At 38.8% G+C, this 6,022-nt stretch overlaps 1 non-coding gene across 1 annotated transcript; it reads left to right on the forward strand.

The window, feature by feature from the left end:
* Positions 1-5,614: 5,614 nt before the first annotated feature.
* TRNAY-GUA (transfer RNA tyrosine (anticodon GUA)) lies at positions 5,615-5,702 on the forward strand. The gene is given in 2 exon segments: positions 5,615-5,651; positions 5,667-5,702. It is a non-coding gene; the product is annotated as a tRNA-Tyr (tRNA).
* Positions 5,703-6,022: the final 320 nt, after the last annotated feature.

A 6,022-nucleotide genomic window follows, 5' to 3' on the forward strand; every position in this document is an offset into this window, starting at 1 on the left:
GCTTAATTAGGAAACGAAAAGAGCAGTCATTTTGTCTCGTGGCTACTATTGCGGCACTTTAAATCCACTGCCTTACTCAACAATCAAAAACTTGCCTATAGTATCTAATCATATTCATTTGAAGAAAACAGTTACAGCAATACAGGTATACGGGCATCTAAGATGAAAAGGATATAGCAAGTTTTTTATTATTGAGGAAGGTAGTAGATATAAAGCAATAGTAGTCATAGGACGGAATGGCTACTCTTTACGTATCCAAATTAACCAACAAATCGGAATCAAATTACTCTCTTGATCTTACTAAGAAAGATTAGATCCGAAGAAACTAATATTAAACAAACATCAAGAGATGCTCGAGCGATATTTAACTTCCCAACAAGGCACTCCAATGAGTTATCATTGCGTATTTTTGAGAAGAAGACACGCTTGTCATCAATAAGGTAAGACAACCGCTTGATGACTTGTAAAAATAAAAAACAAAACCTAAGATAATCATAAAGCCAATAAAATCATAACAAAAGAATTTTGGGAGATTTCTTTTGTTACCTGTCCTAAGCTTGGAGAGAGATATAAGACGAAAGGTAAATGAGGGGTTTGGAAGATTTGAACTCATGATCTCTTATTTTGATATTAGGATATTTTTTGTGAGATCCTATCAACTGTTATAAAAGTTTTAAGCTGTTAAATTATTAAGTGTTTTAATATTTAAATATTTTAATAGGGAATTTCATATTTTCGAAGTTTACCTTTTCAAGATGAGTGATTTAGTTATAAGATTTTTTTTTTAACGTAGGTTCCATGGATTTGTACTGACCATTCATGTAGTAACCCAATTATGTAGTAACCCAATTTTAGTGAAAACTAGGGACGACAACGGATTATTTTTGCATGGAAAGTAGGAGTAATGTTGATATGTGTCCCCACTGCGAGTTTATTCCTCTCCAACAGTATTTCTTGTAATTCAAGCACTCATAATTAGAGAATGGATTATAAAGAATCAAGAAACGTTTTCCACAATTAAAAAGCCAAAAAAAAACTGAAAAAGAAGCGGAGACACAATGATTAGAGTCATTGGAGACCTCCTTGGTGGATCCGATGTCTACGCACAAATCAACATCTTTTAAGACCCAACGATCCCATTCTATGCACCTGAGAGCGTTTTCATGTCCTCCGTTAACTTTTGAGAAAATATCAAATAATTGCCCATGCTCTCACTATCTCAATTAAGGACTTGAAATGGCAACGTCAATTTTAAAGAAGAGCTAGACATCATTGGTTGATCAAGAGCATTTTCGTCCTTCACTATTTTGAATTTTTTTTCCTTTTTTCCTTTCTTTTTTCTTTTTTCTGTTCTTTTCTTTTCTTTTCGCCGGCGGCTGGCCATCGACTAAGACCGGCCACAGGTGATTGGCCCTCGACCAGACCTGCCTAGATTCGAGAGAGGGTCACAGTTCTAGCAAGGGCCAGAAAGCCCTGGTTGAGGTGCTAACGACCTCGTCGGCCATTGCCAACGCTCCACTGGCGATGGGACAGTAGCCACAGGCGGGAGGGCTGGCCTGTATTTTTTTTTCTTTCTTTTTGTTTTTTAAAATATTCTAAAATTCTAAAATTTTAATTTAATTTAACTAATATTTAGGTTAAAATTGTGTTGGACGAAAATGCCCTTGATCAGCTGGAATTTTCAGCTGGCCGGCCCCTTATTTGGAATTTTTACTTAACTTTGCTTTTACATTGTTTTTGGAAAGCATTTGTTCTACAAAAATCACTCACCATAATGTCTTAATAACACGTAGAATGACAATAAATGCATTTTAATGAATAACATGTTACCTATAGAGATGAGCATGGTTTTAGGGTAGAACCTCGAACTTGAGAACCTGACCGATAAAAACTTGTGGGTTTCAGATTCCAAGATATGCAGGGTAGGTTCCAAGTTCCAAAAATTGAGGAACCTGTTTTGACGAGCAAGTTCCAGGTTCTAAATAGGTGGAACCTGCAACCTAAAACCTTAAACAAGTTTTGTGTTTTTTCTTGATCTATGTTTTCACGTGATCCTGTGATATTCAATGGCGTTAGATGATGAGTGTATAATTTGGAACCACTAGTTTGAGTTTTCATTTTATGACTTGTTAATGTTTCATATTTTTCATGTGTCAAATATAAGTTGTGGTTAATGGATCGTAACAGCAAGTGGTGGTTATTAAAGGTGATGATTCACTGCAATTGTTTAATTAATAATACAGGTGAAACCTGGGTAGACCCTGGAACCGACCCTGGAACCGGTGACAGGGTAGGTTCCAAGTTTCACGTTCCAACAGGTAGGTTCTAAGTTTCACGTTCCAACAGGTAGGTTCCAGGTTCCAAAAAATGAGAAACCTCTATCCGATGATAGTTTTCAAGTTCTAAGTGGAACCTGTAAGGAACCTAGAACCGCTCACTCCTAATTACTTGGAAGATGACACGAACGAAACGAACGCTTTGGCCCGTGCGCAGTTTTTTCCTCTCTAATGGACAATCGTATTACAAGTATTACAAGAGGCATTAAGAAACCCATTGATGACCAAAGCAGAAGTCCGTGTACTGCTGTGTCCTTGTTTTTTTTTTTTGATAATCGAGATGTCCGCGCGGCCGGCGAGCTAGGGCTCAAACCAGCGGTGATGCCCGACTAGTCCTCGAGGGGGGCTAGCGCAGCATCCCACCGCCACGACCCCCCACTTAAATCACCGATGGGCGAGTTTTGAACCCAGGACTTCTCATGAAAGGAACTGAGCGCAAACTAACGCGGCCACCGATGGGTGGGTAAACTGTGTCCTTGTTAATCTTCTCATTCATCTACAAAAAAGAAGAAGAAATAATCAAGCAAAGCAACTGCAATCAAATTTAATTCCTGCAATCGAATTTAATTTCCATGCCAAGCTCAAATGAACGCGCACGCAATCAAAAAGTGTGTGCCTTGTGAAGATTTTGGCGCACGTTGTGACCTCGAATTTGTTTCGCCTCGTCGGGTTGATGAGCGGAGAAGAAAAGCTTGACATGCGGGAATTGCTAAGATTGCCAGCATCTTAGAGAAAAGCTGTATACTCTCTCGCTCTCGGTGCTCAGCTTGTGATGAAGATGAAGCCTATCAGTTTACACTGCGAAAGAAAGTGGCTGGTTGCATAAAGTGCATGTAAGTCCTCCAACTTGTGGATATATATATATAATTGGGGAAGTATATTAAGTTCTAGTAGTCTATAATATGTGATCATTGATTATTACAAGCATAGGGGAGTTTTACGGTGGTCTATTGGTGTATCCCAGAAGATTATGTAGTGTATTCTGAGGAGGTAGCTTTTCAGTGATGTGTGGGGCTTGACATTGGACCTTTGACAAAGCTTTTTCAATTCTTTTGGTCATCTGGGAAAAAGACTTTGCAGGCGAAGCGTGGTGGATGAAAGAGAGTCGAAGTTTGAATGGATGAGCGTTGAAAAAAATGGGGTATTTGGTAGGAGTTGCACGCAGCATGCAGATGTCGCTATTGATCAAGCAAATGCAAACTTATGCGCTTTCAACACTGATCTTTAATTTCCTTTTGAAGTTCGTTAATACAGAATACATATAAGTGTTTGTCCCAGTCATGCCACATCATCTCTAGAGCTCTCCGAGTATGGTATTGTCGGCGGCGGCGGCGGCGGCGGCGAGGTGCCCTGAGCGACGGCTGACTAGGGGATGGTGCTGATTGGGCTGTAGCAATGTACAATAGGGGTAGGGCACTAAAGAGAGGCGAGAAGAAGAAATTAAGAGTTTTTTCTAATTACAAACTTCTTAAATTACAACAACTGAGTATCTTTTCCCTCCAATCAAATTGGGTCCAAGTCAATCACATGATTCAATCTTTAATGTCATTTTAATAGTGTAATCATATACTCATATAAGTGAATCATATTCAATACCTTCCAACTTTATAATCGAAGAACAAATGACAAAGAGATACTGATTTGGTTGATGGCACAAATAATTATGCACGTGAGCTAGTTTACTTTCCACATTAGTTAGTCTCATAAAAAATAGAAATAAACTATAGACTAGCGTAAACGAAATTTATAGACTACGTTATCTATAAGATATTCAGAAATATTCTTAATTGACGGGGAGTTAAATATAATTGGTGAATACTTTTTTTTTTGCTAAATTATTTTTGTAAACACGAAATTAAGAGGTTATGAAAAGATGGGAAAGAAAAGGGTCTCAGATCTTCAATCTGAGTGGGTGGATATGAGAGGCTCCTACTCTTTTGTTCATTCCCTTATGTTCTTTAAATCTTTGTGGAGCGACCAAAGTTTTATCCAGTGGTACAATCCTATTGAATCGTGATTTTTGCAATCATCATGCAGGTTTTACTGAGATGACTTGCAAGGTGAAGTCGATTGCAAATCTGAATACGATAATTGTCGAATTTTGTCGAATAAATTGAGTATTCATAATTCATAATGTCAATATTAGTATTCATCACAGACCAAAAAAAAATTAACATTAGTATTCATTGCATTGTATATATCTTGTCATATTCGAATTTTCTTTTAGATGATCGATTTGCTTTTGGATGCGGACTCCATTCGGTGCTAAAAGGTTCGGAATCACAATCGCCAAGAAGGATAAGTTAGAACTAGAAAGGATTGATTCATATCCTCCTAGTCCGGCATCCTGAAGATGACTAAATTTGTTTTGTAAACATTCATTGGTATAGTCCAGACACATAAAACCAATATAAAAAGCAAAAACATGATTTCAAGTGCCATTTAGATTCAGCCCATCATCCCATTCGTGGGCAAGCGGAGGATTTACCTTGACAAGATCATTGTAGCCTGTGTAACATCTCAAAGTTTCGTATCGGATGAGAGATGCCGTGTTTAATGTTATGTAAATTAGTACCCATCTCAAGCGGTCGCCTTGCATAAATACTCGGGCTATATTTGGTTGTCCGGATTCGGATTGTGATAGATTAGAATAAAGGGGATTAGGAATTCTTCAAATATCCTGTCGAATTCTTCTAATTCGAATAAAATTTAAAATTTTCGAATTTTGTTTTTGAAAATCCGCAGTCTAAGATAGGATTGAAAATCCTTCTCATTTAAACATTTTTAAAAATCTTTGAAAATCTCATCTTCAACTAACTTCTCATGTACGTGAGACTCAAACCCTCTCGACCACTGTGATCAGGAAGCAAGAGTCTTTGGGAAGCCGAACTCAGGAGCATGACGACTATCAACAAACAAGGTCGGAGTTCTCATAGGGCCTTGTGAACAGCGGGAGGCACATCCTGTGGGTCGTGCGGCCGAACTCCACTACCGGCAACCGCTCCACCTTCTCCGTGGAGGCGCAATAGCCCTCAAGGGTGTTGCCCTCCATTGTCGTGTTAGCCGAGAGAGGACAACAGGTCGGGCCAGCGCTCGTACTCGATTGGTCCGGATGGCTCGGCAACAGGCCGGCCCCAAATAAGCCTCCCGGTTGAGGAAGAACGTGATGACCTCGGAAGTACAGGACTGGAGCAGAAACAGAGAATCTTCTCGCGAGGGGGAACTCCTCTTTACAAATTAAAATATATTATCATATTATCAGAAGACCTGTCAACAATCCGACCTTAGCTCAGTTGGTAGAGCGGAGGACTGTAGTCGTAGTCACAGCTAATCCTTAGGTCGCTGGTTCGAATCCGGCAGGTCGGACTTACTTTTATTTTTTTCTTAGTCTCTCCCTTTTTTATATTTTCCACCGTGGAAAAGCTTGAAAGTGATTTTTGTGTGGTAACTATTACGCAATTGACAATCTAATATTTTAACTCGTGTTAACTAGTATCTCCAGCTCAAAATGTAGTTTTAAGTTTGGAATGGCTTTTACTTTTTACTTAATCGAAACTTTCAACTCAAATACTTTGGCTCTTTTTTTTCCCTTAAATCCGAGACTGCCGGAATATTCACTGAAATCTAATGTTGACATGTGAATTCATATATAATAGGGTTAATACCTCGAAAAATCTCAAACCGGT

The sequence above is a fragment of the Syzygium oleosum genome, unplaced genomic scaffold (assembly GCF_021117445.2).
Source record: "Syzygium oleosum isolate NSW1041296 unplaced genomic scaffold, Sole_v2.1 Sole_v2.01, whole genome shotgun sequence".
In the NCBI taxonomy this organism is placed as follows: domain Eukaryota; kingdom Viridiplantae; phylum Streptophyta; class Magnoliopsida; order Myrtales; family Myrtaceae; genus Syzygium; species Syzygium oleosum.